Raw genomic sequence first — 16,193 nt, forward strand, 5'->3', positions numbered from 1 at the left:
CACCCAGCCCCTTGCGCTGGGATACCCACTCAGAGGAAATGCTTCATCTTCAGAATCTTGACAACTGGGTTTTTCAGGTTATGCTGCTCTGGATGATCAGCCAAACGCTTTGTCTTTGTGCTATTGTTAGTGCTTCTCTAGATCCTGAATCTGCCCATACAGATTCATTTATTAAAATAGGCTAAAATACTAGATCAACCCACAGTGATGTTTTGTGTGGGAATAGTTTTTCCTGGGGCCCTTCCTATAGCTGTACTGTAAACCTGCCCAGTTATGTAATTTATTTCTCCTGCTGGACATTACTCAGCTCCTCCTGTAATTTAGGTTGGAATAACAGGCAGAGAATAGTGTATTGGGCCCTGGAATGTGGGCTTGTCAAGTGCAGTTAGTACACCAGCAGTGTGTCTCACATGAAAGACAAAGTTACCTGTAAAATTTATTCAAATGCACTGTGTCCCAGTTTGCTTCTCAGTAGGTGGCACAGCCTTTCTTATGTCTTACTTAGCTGAAGTAAATAAAAGAGATTATGCTTAGATTAGGCTGAATTTTGAAATAATATATATGTTTGTACTTGCAGAAAATAGGAAAGTGAAAATATTATCTTTTTCCCATCCTGAACAGGAAAAAAAGCTAATCAAATGAGTGGAAATGGCACAGAAGAGCACTACACTCATATTAGAGATGGATTGAATCTTGTTATTCATGCTCTGTTGTTGGCAGATGGCTTAATGTATTAAAACGGACAAGAGAGCATTACAGACAGCATGGCATCATAGCTGTACAAATGGAGACAGTTCAGGCAGTAGCTCATTGCTGTTTGGGGAGTGACTGAGAAAAGAAAATGACTCTGTCACACTTAGTTAGAAAAGTAGCAGTACAATACAGACGCAAAGCCCAGTGACAAGTATCATCTTTGCAGATCAAGCATGAGATACCTTGTACAGTCCATACGGTACCTTTTAGCTCCTTAGCTTATTGACTGTATAGGTAATATGACTTTTTACTAATCTGACAGTCGTAAAGAGAAAACAGCTCTTTAAGCAAGCAAAGATCAATCAAAGGGAGGAAGACCCTGAAGCTGGACGATTCCCTTCACTTCCTTCCTTCTTAGATAAATATAGGTCTGCTGCTCTCAAATCCTGGATTTCTGTATCAGTGCTTAAATGAAAGATGATTTCTTTATTTCTGTGCATAACTGAATAGCAGAGCACCCTCCTGAGTCCTTTCAGCAAATTTTTGCTTGTTTTAGTGCAAGCAGCATTTTTGAAATCTTACAGCTGCTAGAAAAAACAAGGGATTTTTTTTTTTTTTCTTCCCTAACTTTCAGAAAATACTTTCTCCTTCTTGGCAGTAAGCTTTAATCATATTCAGCAGTGATTTCCTCCTCTTTAGAGTTCAAGTAAATTAATAGGTTTGAGATGTCAGGGGCATTCTTTCAGGAATCTAAGGTGCAGTGATTATGTTAATGGCTTTTCAGTGTGCTGTGATCAGTTTTTGGTTCACGCTCAGCGTGAAGTGGCTTTGGGCCAGCTAGTGATTCCCAGCAGATAAATTCCCTTGTGCTGGCATCACTGTTGCATACATAGCACTAGCGAGCATGGCATGGTCCCCTCCTGCACTGTTTGCCCAGCCATCCCCTGTTGCAGGCAGGTTACCAGATGCAGCCAAGGGCAGCACTAGGGCAAGATGGACAGGCAGAGCCAAGCTCTGCTGCAGTCACCAACGGATCATTTGCAGATGTAATCTTGGTGACTGCTGGATTCTGTAAGCTGTTGCTTCTTTTGACCTACAGCGCTTATGTTAACAGGGCAGTATGTTACGCTCCGCGTTCTGCCTACAATGGAAGTCTTCCAGGCTATACATTGTCCTCTACAGCAGTGTGTCATGTATCCTGCAGCAGAGGGGCTACACAGGCATGAAACTTGGAGTTTATCTTAAAGGTTTTATTGACTAATTAATTTTATATGATTTGAAAACTTAATGCCAGAAAGCTTTGACCACAAATACGGTTTATCCAAACTTCTCAGAAATTTTCCCTTGTTCTTCAGACATGGATCAGTGTTAATTGTCCATTCCCCCTCTACCATTTGCCCAGTTTCTTCCTGTTCAAGCATTCTACCTGTTGCTCCAGTTTGTGGTCTCCCAGGAGGTCCCAGGCAGGCTCTCTACTGCTTTATCATATAAATAAATAAGAAGCAAAACCCATATTTGTTGATGTTGCTCTGTACAGCTGCCACCAAGGTATGAAGTCAGAGTTGCTTTAGGATTAACACAAAAGTCCTTCTTACTTTTTCCTTTTTCTATAGTTTTTTACCAAGTTTTATGAATGACAATATGAAATATCCTGAAGGAGGAGCCACGCTTTAACTAGAAGACCTCTTCCAGAAGTATATTTTCAGTGTCACTCATTGTTTGGTCTCTTGAAGACCAAAGACAGAGGACTTGCTTAACAAGTCCTTCCAAGTAGTTGGACAAGCTCACCATCAGCAATGTATTTCACGGGGCACAATAGCATTGAAAGCATTGGCACAATGATTTTTTTCAAGGCAACTTTGAATTTTTCTGGTTTGTTTTCTGATTGTCATGCAATTGGTTAGCCTTCCATATATCCACTCACAAAAATACCAACTGTTACACTACTGGCATGCAAACAAGATCTTCGATGTCCCTAGCATCTAAGATAACTGTTCCCATCTTTACTGGCCTCACTTAACAGCCTTCACATACTATCTTCTGTATTTTACCTTCCTTCTCACCGTAGAGAATCCAACTGTTCCATTATAAATCAACTTACGCATTTTTTAATTACCACAGATAAATCATGTACCATTCCTGCACTTTATACTGCAGCAAAACTCCACGTGCTTTCACTAGGAACTTAGCTTGAATGAAGCAAATCACCAGTGGCCCAAAGACATTAAAGTTTGCAACTTCCTAGGGAAGTTTCTTATGTGCATTTATCTCTGTGTGAATTGCCAAGTCTTTTTTTTTTAGTTTATTAATTTCATTATGATATTAAGAAACCTGCTTTTTCTAATCTTAGTTCACTTTTTTCCTATGTTGCAGTACCTCTTTAATTCTAGCTTTGGTGGTGCTGAATATTTGTTAGCTAACTATAGGGGTGAAGGTATGGAATCTTTAACAAATGGAGCATTTCCTCAGTATACTTAACAAGCAAATTCAAATCTCTTTCTAAACACTAATTACTTTGAATTCCTGCCATCTCCCTCTGCTGCTTCTCCATCCTCAAAACAGGCCAGAGTTTCATTTTTCTATTGCAGTTTATTCTTCTATATTGCTCAGAATTTACTCTTCACTTTAAGAGCATTTCACTTGTTCTCCAGTCATCAGTTAATCATCAGAGTATGCAGGCCTTCCACATCACATTAAGCTTGTCAATCATTGTATCTTACTTTCTGTCATGAGGGACTTTCATCTAAGGGTTTTGTTTTATATGTGGCTGTTCTTAAGCTGAAATAAGTTCTATGTGGCTGCTTCTCTTCTGTTGTTTGTATGTGTGTGAAGCACTGTGTATTGAATAAAGTTCATTTAATTATGGGGAGAGCTGGAAAAATGAGCTTGGTGATAATATGATTTCATAGTGCTTAGTTACAGTAGTCAATAGTTAAGGCATCCCAGCAACAGTGGGGTGAATACTAACTTTCACGGAGAACTATGGAGAATAAAACAGTTTCCTATATGCAGGCAGAAAAAAAAGAAATTTGCTTTTTAAGGTGCTGACATAGGGGGTAAACACATCCAGTAAAAACTGGTTGCAATGTCAAAATCAATTATTATTCTGCTTTACCCTTTACATTTGATTTGAATTGCTTTACAGAAATTAATTACATACATTTTATAATTACACCACTTGTGTTACTTTATAATAATTCTCAGAAAGGCCAAGTGACTTTCCTGAGGTTATATATGTAAGAAACTGAGACAAGAGTCTCAAATTATATATTGTATTCTGGACAAAAATTATGGAGCTTCAATGCAAAACCTTGCTAAACAATAAAACGTATCTAGAAGGTAGGCATATTAAAAATTATCCATAAAAACTACCATAGGTCCATTTATTCTTTGTACAGCCTTATTAACTTCAAAATATGTGGATGTGGACAGAACACACACACGTACACAAAGACATATTCATTCAAATGTCTCCCTCCTCCAACAGTATTAAACAGAATATGGTGAATAAAAATTGCAGTTTTGCTACTGTACTGCCATGCTAGTACAAAAATCAATTTCTTTTGCTTTGGAGATGCCAGGTGCCTTCTGAATATGGTACTTAGTGATCCCGCTAAGATAGTGAAAAAAGTGAAAGAGATGTCAAGAGAAAATGCATCTTTAGTGGAAAAATCAATGTTTTTAATTAATTTCAATTTCTCATTTTACAAATTTCATTACGTCCAATTCTATTATAAAAATCACTCTTTCAATATGGCAAATAATTGGAAGAAAAAAGTTCAACTGGGTTTAATAATTCATTTATCTGAGTCTTCAAATGTTTCAGTTTTCTTCAATAAAATATAACAAAATTATGGAAGATGATGTCAGTCCAGATAAAGTCGTGTGCATAAAAGATTTGTCCAAATATTTCATTCTTGTCTGTACTTTGTATAAATTCATACTAAACTAATTCATCACTACCAAAACACAGCAGTTTAAATGTTTGTAGGGTTATATACTTACAGTCTAGCTGTTCCAAATCCGTTCCTCTGAATAATGCATACTATGCTACAGAAAGTCATCACTACTCAGGAAGCAAGACATGGCCTGCTGCTTAGGTGGCCCAGCAAAATATGAAGTAAAATTGTCTCGATTTTGAAATAGAGTACATAAATACTGGCTTTGTTTTGTTGCCGTGCATTTAATATAATCCTTGTTATGATCTATATTTTACTCTTCTGTAATGAAATATGACCACAGTTGTCCCATTCCCATTCAATTATTCTATTCCTGGGAGATGATACAGTTATTTTGGAGTGTGTGCTGCCCTGAAAGCTGGGGGGACATCCCCCTCGGGTGGTCACCCCATGGGGTGAGCCCTTTAGTGCCTTCCTGCTCCTGGAAATCAGACCAGCCTGGGGTCAGCTGTGCAGAGGTGGGAGGCTGGAGGGAAGCTCCGCTCTGTAAGTTCTGCACCTCTGACACACAGAACATTCCCATGCTGCAGGAGGAGGCATTCTTTCAGTCACCTCTCTTCCTTCTCCTGCTTACTTCAGGCAGGCAGTAACATCTTGAAAGCTCCTTTCAGATGAAATAATCTTCCTAAACACGTGTTAGAGAAACATGGTAAGATTATAACGTATCACAGTCTGCTAGAGGAACGGCTTTCCTCTCATGAAATAAACTGGGTCTGCTCACAGTAGGTTGCTTGGCACAAGAGATCTTGGAAAGATTGCCTACAACCTATTATCATTTTGATGGAGTGCAATAGGCAATGGCCTTTTTTTTCCTGCCAGCTGTTTCTTGGAATTGCCCTGCAGTGTTGCGTATCAGTTACGTTGCTTACCTATATGGGTGAGAGAGAAATAAAATGGCTCCCTCTGAGATGCAGGAAGAATTAAAAAAAATAAAAATCTGATGGTCACTGCGCTTCTGGGAAGAGCTAGACTTCAGTGATCACAGAATATTGAAACCAATGTCCCTAAAACTCAAGAGACAGCTACAGAAGTAAGCAGTGACAGAGAGGTGGCTGAGGTCTTTTTGATACTTCATATTATCCTCTTTTTTAATGTAATTCTCAGGAGATAGCTGATTTATTTGAGACCCTGTCAGACTAGCTTATGTAATAAGGGATTGCAGTGCAGTGGCTTCAGGAGTTCAGTGAAGAATTCCTGTTTTTAAAGGAGAAAACTTGGGGTTTGTCTCTCTTCTGTCTAAAATTCTTGTTTTATGACATGCGGTTTGCCATCTGTTCCAGAGCACACAAGTTTAAGGATGGGAGCTTTAAAAAAATAAGGTAACCTTTTCCTAAACAAGAAAATACTGTTGCTGTTGATAAATCACATTGTGTTTCGCAAAATCAGAGGAGAAGCCTTTGGCCGCTGCAATTAGTTTGTTGACTTTACAAGTATACCCCGCTCTGTTTGCAGTCTAAGGTTCTGAGTTTTTTGTAGGCTCTTCTGTGTGTGCTGCATTAATTCTTTAGTATTTTGCTACTAGTCCCTCTTTTATTCTCCCTTTAGATATCAGAATCTTTGGGCATTACAGTGGGTAATTAACACAGGTTGCTGAAACAGCTTGCCACTTCAGTAAAAAAAGAAAGTTGGAGTCTTACTGCCAGGGTAGAAGTGTTGTGAATGATTACAATTAGGCTAAGGCTGTGGTAGAAGCTGGTCAATGGATCATTTATTTATGAAGATCTAGCCATAAGGGAAAAAAGATGCGTTGAAAAAATATGGGGAATTTCTATCTATCTGCTTCTGCCAGGTTAGAAAAGTGGGAGGGCATGAGCAGGGCAGGGTCATATGGATTTGACAGGAGGGAGAAAGACCTTTCACTCCAGAGGCAGGGATAGGGTTCAGGTAAATATCGGACTTGTATAAAAGCAGTATTAAAACCACTGCAAAGTGATCTGACTGCTGTCCCAGCTTATCTGCTTCTGGCAGGTTGGCCTGTTAGGGTATTTGTTACCCAGTACTTACAGATGTGTCAGAGTCCTAATACTGCCTTTTTCCTCAGTGAACAAGCAGTGTGTCCCCTGAATCCCATCTTTAGAGAGCAATTCAATGAATGAGAAGTGAACTTACTTAGGAAGGTGTTTGGTGGTTACTTTCAAAATCCTTACTGTGTACTGATAATTGGTAGCTGCAAAGTGTTGAGTACAAGCTGGCCATGTGTAGGAACTCCATACAAAGAAACTCCCGAGGCCTTTCTGGAGAAAAATAGCACTTTTTTCTGCCCCCTTGGGAAATGCTGACTTTACAATGAAATTATAAACTGGAAGTTTTCCATGTTATGTAAATGTCATTTTCCCTCCTTCTATCTTTTTTTTCCCTCAGCTCAGAAATGGGTAATGCGTTCTCTCATGCTGTCACGGTTTAAGCCCAGCCGGCAACAAAGCACTACGAGGCCGCTCGCTCACTCCTCCTGCCCGGTGGGATGGGAAGGAGAAAATATAACGAAAGGCTTGTGGGTTGAGACAAGGACAGGGAGAGAACACTCACCGCTTAGGGTCACAGGCAAAACAGACTTGACTTGGGGGGGGGCGGAATTTGTTACCAATTTGTTACCCTGTAGCCCCTACCCTGCTATTAAAACCCTGCCACACAAACCCAACCAATACACATGCAAAAATATTTTCAGCAGTACCTAGCAGCAGCATGGAGAAGACTAGAGATCGCTATTGGCATCCACATACGGCTGCTGGGGGATGTATGAACTTAACCAAGTATTCTCCTAGACCATAGGCTCCACGCTTAAGAGTTAAGGCTGCTAAAAGTGACTTGGAAGAGGAAGTGTGGCCAGCAGTGGAAACTCAAGACGACAGTTGCAAGCGAAGTAGCAGGAGGGTGATGGTGAGACCAGGTGGCACACCAGCTGGAATTATTAGAGGTACTTGAATGAGGGGAAGATGAGACTTGTCAATTAAAGCTTGGCGTTCATTAGACATCAGGCTCCAAGGTATTATAACAGAGTCTGGTTTGTGACCACATTTCCAAAAAATCAAATGTTTGTTTCGATCACAAACTGAACCCATTATATTGTGAAATCTATATCTAGTAATACCTAGTGACAGGCAGTGTCTTACATACAAGCTAAAAAAGCAAAATAGAATAGAGAAGAGCCTGGGACATGGGGAATGAACACAGAATAGTTTGGCAGATTTGAGTCTTGAATTTCATTCCAGTAACAGGGTTGCCTACACCCTATTTATTTTTAGCCCAGATCATGGGTTTAATTCATAATAACTGGATACACTTGCTGCAATGTTAGTACATTTGTACATGCTACATTCCTTCCAGAGCCCTGAGAACAAGAGGTTCTTCTGGGGGGAAAATAAGGAAGAATAGGCAGAGGATAGGACACTGGGGCAAGTGAAGCATCTTAGTCATTCTTGTTGACATAACACCTATTTGACTTGAAATTATATTGGCTTGTGTAATGTTTGCAGCTAGACAAAGATGATTTCAGTAAAAATAGAGCTCATCATTAGCCAAAAAGTTGTCTTGTTTCACTTTTTTATATTTTACCATATGTGAATATCCTATTCAAACTCATCAGAGGTTTGTAGACATACTTATTTTGTGTTCTGTTTTTAATTGCTGGGGTTTTAGGTTCCAGTTTACTTTATCATAGAATCGTTTAGGTTGGAAGACACCTTTAAGATCATTGAGTCCAACCATCAACCATGCCCACAAAACCATGTCCTGAAGTGCCTTGTCTACGCGCTTTTTGAACACCTCCAGGCATGGTGACTCCACCACTTCCCTGGGCAGCCTGTTCCAATGCCTGACAACCCTTTCAGTAAAGAAATTTTTCCTAATATCCAATCTAAACCTCCCCTGCCACAACTTGAGGCCATTTCCTCTTGTCCTTTCCGACTGACTAGATGCAGTTGCTATACTTTTGCCATAAGCTGCAGCTGATTTTTTTTTTTGTCAGATTATTTCAAAAGCAGAAAATTGAGGCTGAATATGGAAATGCTAAGGTGCAGCATTCCCGTACTTCCGATAGTACTGGCTATTAATTCTAACAACTTTAGTTTATCAATAGCTAAATATTATGTAATTATAGAAAAATATCTTTATAACTATATTTATTATGTAAAATAATTACATTTATTGTATGTTACTAATATTTTATTAATGTATTATAGTAATCATTACTAATATGTATTCTACTATACATAACATATATAATAAATAAGTAAATTATATAATTCTACAAATAGGTAAATAATAGTGAAAGAGAGGCATTTTTCTGTCAGGCCAGGGCAAAGATCAGCTAAGCATTAAGGCAATCAGATTAGTGGCAAATGGTTTGCAGTGTGTGCATGTGGTCTTCCTCTATTTGTGTTTATTTCTGTATGAAATTTGTGGCATGTGTACAGTCCATATGTAAAGTAGTGGAGCTTCCCTGTAAGGTGAAATGTGCCATCGGAGCCGTTTGCCAGGAGTGAAATCTCAGTCATAAACTACCATTTTATTTTCACATTTATACTCCCTGTAATAATCCATATAACTTTTGGGTAATAAATGTTTCTCTTAGTAACCATGCCTTGCTGATTCCTGAGATAGGTTGTTGACCTAAATGTGCCAGGAGCATGGCTTTGATTCAGCAAAGCACTTTCATACAGTCATAAGACCAGGCCTGCCAAACAGATCATTTAAGCACAGGCTTAATGATATTGTTTGCAATACTGGCAGATCCATGAGAGTTCTTTTCAGTGGGAATCATTGCTTATGCTTACTGTGATAAAATGTGATGAGGTATGTTATATTAGTTTGTGTTGGAGGGTAAAGCATGTTACTGTTAGTCTGACCACATACTAGTAGCTGTCAATTTGGTGGCCACACCAAAGGCTACATTATTGTTTCAAAAAAAAAAAAAAGGTATTTCAGCCAAAGTTTGCCCACGCTTACTCAGTATCTTACCCAACATTTGCATATTATAGGGAATACTACATCTGAAATGAGTAATTCCATTTCTCATTACAACAAACTACATGAATCTGTCAAAAAAAACCAACAAAGAAGTGAGAAGTCTACCGTATGCTATCTAATAACTTGGCATGATGCCTGGTTTAGTAAGTTGTCCATTATCCAATCCATTGTCTAGGTAGCATATTGTATGTTCCTTTCAAGTTTTTCTTAAGTCTGTTTATATAAAAGTCAAATACCAATGATAATAAGATTTAATTAGTTTTCAAAAGAAGTCCTAAATTGTAGTCTTTAAGTTTTTAGTAGCTTTTCCAGTCCTTCTGCATTGGAAATAAACTCTGGAACTTTCAAATACTTGGTGGCGAATTCTGTACCAAAGTGTGGGTCTCATAGCTAGATGTAGTTGGATAACCATTCTTCTTTAGATGATGCCTTGTTTAAGGGAAAAGAGATTGCAGCATCAGGGCACAAAGTTTCTGGATTAAGAAAATTAAGATTTGGCCAGAAAATGGGCTTTTTAAAGATCTCTTGTAAATTGTTCCATTTAAAATATGGCTGAACATGCTTTTGTTAACAAAAAACCCCATACTGTTTTATCCGATAGGCAGCCAACCAAAATTAATTCACAGAAATCCCTTCACAGAATGACATGCATCTCTTAATGCATAAGTCACTGGTGGGGGAGATGCATTCCATGTGCTATGTACCTTAAGCAAAAACACAGGAAGAGCTGCCCACTTTCTCTCCTTTGATACCTTGAAGAATCAAAGTACGTGAATATATTTTAGCACATTCAGACCCTCAGAATTCACTTAGTAGTGAAAAAGATAAATGTACAGCTGCTTGGAAGCTGAAATACAATGTTTCTGAAAAACAATATTATAAGGACTCTTATACTTAGGAACAATTCTCTTTGTATTCCGTCTTTTGCCGCATATTTTCCGATCTGTTATATTCGTCTGTTAATATTTTAGGAGGTGATGGGAAAGTTTGTTTGTGCATGTATTTGGCTTACACTGGACTCATGTATTATTGGCTGTCAGCTTTGGTCCTCAGCTGTTGGTGATGCAGAAAATTAATGGAGTCTTCAGCCCAGGCATTATGATAATAGAGTGCTTGAAGATGTGCCATCACCACCCACATGACTCAGTAGCTCATACTACCAATAAGCTCTTTGCCCTTTGGATTGCTGTATTAATAACCTTCATATTTTGTATTTTGGTATTTTAAAGTTGGCCCCGACATGTCTAAATAAAGACAAGTTGTTTGAAATGCAGCAAGAGGAAAGGGCAAGGAAGACATATTTTCTTTGGGGGAGCATATCTCTTTACTGGTGGCGTGCTTTCTACCTGTTCAAAAGCAAACTTCAAGGTGACTGATCGGTCTTAGCCAGCCTGAGTGAGGGATAACATTTTCAGAGAGCTGCTACAGAGGAAGGACTACAGTAACTACTGTCAAGGGGATATTTTACCACTGAACTCAAAATAGCTGTGCTGATTTAGCTTGGCTGCTGAGCTGGCCACACACTTTCTCCTTGTTCTTTTGTTGTGGTGTTTTGAGAAGAAGATGAAGTGAAACAGGATCTTGGGAAATAGGGGTGGAGGTGCAGAAAACCTTTACACTGTCTTTTTGTTTAAAGAAGTTGCAGTGTCCAGGACAGAAGACAGGAAGCCAATGCTGAGGGAGAGCATAGATATCAAAACAATACAAAAATAGGATAGATAGAAATTAAAAGGTGGATCAGAAGGGAATAGGACAGGTGGGTTACTTGGTCACTGCATACAAATAATACTAGGATGCTGTGGGGAAGGGATTCAGTGGCTCCCCTCCTCCTTTCTTGGCTAACCTTGCAGACAAGCAAGCCAAGCACCCCTGTGGAGCCATTGAGGACCCACTCCCAATTGAATTCCTGAACATCATGAGCTCTGGCTCCTCTGAAGGACACACAGTCTGCACAGTGTGGTTACAGCATGTCCCATAATGAACAATAATGAAAGGTGTTAAGTCCAAGCAAACCTATTCCCACACCTGACCGTAAAGGGCAAAATACAGAAAGCTGTAAAAGCAGCCACATCCCAAATGTGCAGGAGCTCAGCTGCTGGTGATTAAATAGGTAGCCTGCCATGACAGCTTGAATCTTCATGTGTGACTAGTTACCATCTCTATACATCATTATGTCTGTAGTGCTGTTCCCTTTCCTCCAGAAGAGGCCTTAGTTAGGACTGCGTAGCGGTCACTACTGAGCAGAGGAATATGGTACAAACCACACAACATTTTTGCACTCAAAATATTTACACAAGTAGCAGTAGGAATGGTTTGCTGCCTCCTTCTCCTGGTTGCTGCCTATCCAAGCTCTGAGAGACATCACTGAGGGTTTGGGCTTTGCAGCTTGCTGGGTGAGGTCCTTAGTACCTCAAATAAAAATAAGTAATATGGAACAATTCATCAGTGCAACTTACTGTTAGGAAGGCTTCCAGTATGTGCATCAGTTGCTATAAAATAACAGCTGGGTAAATAATGCAAAATTTATACTTGGATAATCTGCAATTAACAGCAAGTTTAGGACAGAGAAAACAGAGGACTAGATTGGGTTCATAGAGGGAGTGGAAGGCATAAAACAGCCTCTTGCTGTTTTTTTTCTTGATCCTGGTAAAGCCTTGACTCCAGGGAAATTCTGCTTTCCTGGAGAAATCATTCTTTTGAATGATGGTCTTGCTCCACTAGAGAAGCTGAAAAAAACACAGAAAAGTTAGTTTTCTTCCTTTCTCCCATCCCCTCAGCCATGCTGGCTAGTTGGGCAAACAGAGCATGGTGGTCCGTTCTGTATTTTGAAAGTGTGGGAGCAATTTCCTACTGTGTTTCCATCTAATAAGGGAGCTCTGGAAACTAAACAGACAAAAATACCTACCGGCAGGCTTGCTGGAGCAGTCAGCACCAGCTCCCTTAACATCCTGCTGCCCTGCCTCCCTGAAAGAGCAGTGCCAAAAAGGCACAGTCTACCCCACAGCTAATGAGCTACATGGCTATTTTCAGCTGCTGTTCAATCATTTGCTGTCTTGTGTAAAAACAATTGAGAACTACAGCAGCAAAGTCAATGGCTCTAAAATGGCCAGGCTGATATAAGACTGAGAGTCCAGAGGAAACATCATCCTGCATGACAAGGCATCTCTGTATTCTCCAGCCTGCTTAAATGCAATCATTTTCACCATCAGGAAGCAGAACATGAATATTTCCTACACTGTAAAAAACTCCTTAAAAATAAAATTGCTAGATCCATCTCTTGCACTGCAAGCTTTCATCTTAACTATTTCTTATATGCTGGAGTCAAAAATTAGCCCCTCAGCTTTCAACTCCTTTGACTGTAGCAGCAAGTTTCTGCTGTTGACGGTAAACACCAGGGACTTTGAAGCATTTTCCTGGTTTGTTTTTACATAACTCTTAAGCCATTTCTGCTTTGGATATATTTTGTTTCTCTTTATCCCAAGAAAGTTTCCACAGAGTTGCAGTTTATTAATTGAAAAGTGGTATTTTTCATTGCAGCAATACCACTTCCAGTGTACGACACAAAATCCATAAGATTTTCTCATCAACAGTGCTACTGCATTTTCTTTAAGAAGTAGTTCTGCAGAAAAAACCAAGCCCACTAACCATCTTAGGAGAAGGAGTAAGCCAGTTCTAATGGTCTCTCAGATAAAACAAAAATGAAGTGTATAGCATCATCTGCTTGAGCTTTAATTATTTAATTAATCTACTAATACGGTCCTAAATTGCGCTCTGTTGGACAATTTCAGATGACTGCTTTTGTTATATTAACTTTTTCTTCCCAGCACCCAAGCGGTTTTAGTGGGTTATTAGAGACAAAGTGGTTTATTAACAGTTGTGTATAACCAGAGCTACCTCAGTGTTACAGGCAAAATTCAATGGGATGCAGAGGAGACTCTGTGGAGAGTGGAGAATGGAGGCAGGAGCCCAGAAGAGGGCTGGGGAGAGTCACTTGTGCCTCAAGTGACCACCAAGAGCTGCTGGCAGGGACAGGGAGGACAGGGAGGATGACAGAGGTAAATGGCACTTTTCAAGGCTTTTGGGATTCAGGGGGTTAGCTGCAAGGCCAGGAGGCAGAGGACAGGCACCATTCACTTTCTGAAGCCAAAGTGCTGATCTCAGGTACAAGACCAAGATGGGCAGCACCATTTTATCAAGCCCTTCTATCTCTGGAGTTTCAATCACTTCCACGTCCTCTGCCAAAAGTACCACCCCTGCTTACCACCCTCACTTCTTTCCTCACTCCAGGGCCCAAGACTTCTTTCCTCTCCTGCATACACACACATACCAGTCCCTCTCTGTCTCTTCCAATGCAGGGCATTTGTTTTGGTTTTGGGTTTTTTTTGTTTTGTTTTGAAATCCAACCTGAGGGAATAGGGTTTTATTTACCTCCTCATTTCCTGAGCCAAATATACAGGCAAGTCCCCAAAATTTAACCAAGAGCAGTACACAAGGGATAAGTAGGACCTGGAAGCAAAAATAGCGGGTATGACCACATAGAATTTTACTGTCTACTACTGGTAAAGACTTAGAAGTACTTTCTTCATAAAGAAAATTTCTAAAAGCTCATTAAACAACTTGCTGCATAAACACATTTTTCTTAAACACTTCAATTGTGGGCTCACAGGAAATAAGTAACACAAAATACCTTTTCAAGAGAGCTGAAGACCTTTTAAAACCATCTGGAACATCAGACCTGCATGATGTCAGGTTGCTTTGTCATGTTCTTCAGTAGAGATGCAACTATAGAGCTTCCCAAGTGATACCAGGTTAACAGTGAGGGGAAAAATAACATTGGTGTAAGTGCAGAGAGAGTTACCACATCTGTTCCCCACCTTTTCCTCAAAAAAAAAAAAGCTAATTTGTTACGTCAGAACAGTTTTTAGCGTGCACAAGAGCAGAGCTCCAGGGGTGGGCAGAAGTAGAGGGACACGTTGTTTTACACTTTCTTGAGGGCCCAAGAGATGAGAGGACTTTCATTACTTTTACTTACCAGGAATGGCTCGCTCACTTAAGACAATAATGAAGTAATTGGGACAAACTGCAAACTATGCTCAGCACAATCTGTAGTGACAGAAGCTGCTGCTTACAAATTAGGATCACTAAATACTAAAGGAAACAACATCAGCAGTGAGAGCAGAGTGACACAACCTTAAGTTTGTTAAAAAAAAAAAAACAACCAAACCAACAGCTTTGGGATTCGTGGAAATGGTGTGAATGTGTCCTCTGGTACTAATGTGCCTCAACAATGAAAAATACGATCATCTATCTCATTTTTTAGTGCTCCACTGAATTTTTTTAAATAAAATTGCCTTCAGTTGTCCATCATACTTTGCTCCGTAATGCAGTAATGGGGAGAGGACATGGCAAGATAATGAAATAATCTGAGCTGCTGAGGTGAGAAAGCCTTGCAAAGCTGCAGCTAAGAGCACAGTTTTCAAGTGACACACTGATACGCTATGGACATCATGCAAACACAGGGAGAAGCAGCAATGGATTGAAAAATTATAGTCTGAAAACTGGGGCTAAGAAGGACTGAGTAGATTTCAGGATGAACTGAGTACTGTTTTTCAATAAAACTTACTGAGCAGCACATCCTCCTTCAGCATTGTTAATAGCAGCATAGAAGTGGTGGTTCCCTGCTTCACAGACCTGCTGAGGGGCGTAATGAGCTAATACACTGGGCTCTTTACATCTTCAGGACTTGTTTCTTATCCCCCTGCCTCCTTAGGCAGGAATAAACTTCACCTTGTTATGTTTTTCGCTTGGGTTTGAACTCTAACCAGGAAAAAGAAGTCTAGATACAATTAACAATTCTTTTGGCTCTTCTCAAAAACCAGCAGTAGGTTTTGATTTTCTTGTTCATTTAGAGGGTTGGTTTTTGCCTAATAAATTCCTATGTAATAGGAATAGCATTGGAAGTTGAGATCAAACTGGCTATCGACTATGGCCAGGAGAAGAGAGTAGTGACTAGCACTGCAGGAAGGAGCATTAAATCAAGCAATCAACTGTGCTTTAGTGATACTAATGCAAGAAAAACTCTCACTTAAACCAGACTAATAAAGTACACTTAGTGTGCTGGAAGGCTGGCATTCCTATAAGCAAACCTGGCAGGCTTTTGAACTGGGTGTTCACTAGTGTTGGAGACCAATAAGGAGACACATTAAAAAAAAAATAAATCCCACAACACTATAAAGATGTCTTCTCAGTGGTGTACATGCTTTTTATTAATAATGTGATAACAAGACATTAGTTACAAACATTTGATGTCAAGGTGACCTATATCAAAGGTGTAACCCAGAGACATGAGAATTTATTAAGAGAGTAACACCTCCCCAAAACAAGGTTATGTCAACTTACCTGCTGGCTCCTGGACCTGAACCTTGCTGGGGGAGGAGGTAGTCTGAGGGGGTGGGCCAGAACATGAAATACTATGTGGAGATTTTGGCTTTACGGTGTGACAATAATGTACACTCTCCTGATCTCCATACCATACAGAATCTTTATCTCAGCTCTGCTCAGTCTGCCAGCAGACCT

At 39.8% G+C, this 16,193-nt stretch overlaps 1 long non-coding RNA gene across 1 annotated transcript in view; it reads left to right on the forward strand.

Annotated features, from left to right (window-relative positions):
- Window positions 1–13,625, forward strand: part of LOC128147415 (uncharacterized) — a 45,786-nt gene extending 32,161 nt beyond the window's left edge. The window contains exons 2-3 of the long non-coding RNA XR_008237017.1: window positions 10,847–11,058; window positions 13,517–13,625. This is a non-coding gene — a long non-coding RNA (uncharacterized LOC128147415). The remainder of the gene's footprint in view (window positions 1–10,846; window positions 11,059–13,516) is intronic.
- The last annotated feature ends 2,568 nt before the right edge of the window (window positions 13,626–16,193 follow it).

Source organism: Harpia harpyja, chromosome 10 (assembly GCF_026419915.1).
Source record: "Harpia harpyja isolate bHarHar1 chromosome 10, bHarHar1 primary haplotype, whole genome shotgun sequence".
NCBI classification, from domain to species: Eukaryota; Metazoa; Chordata; class Aves; order Accipitriformes; family Accipitridae; genus Harpia; species Harpia harpyja.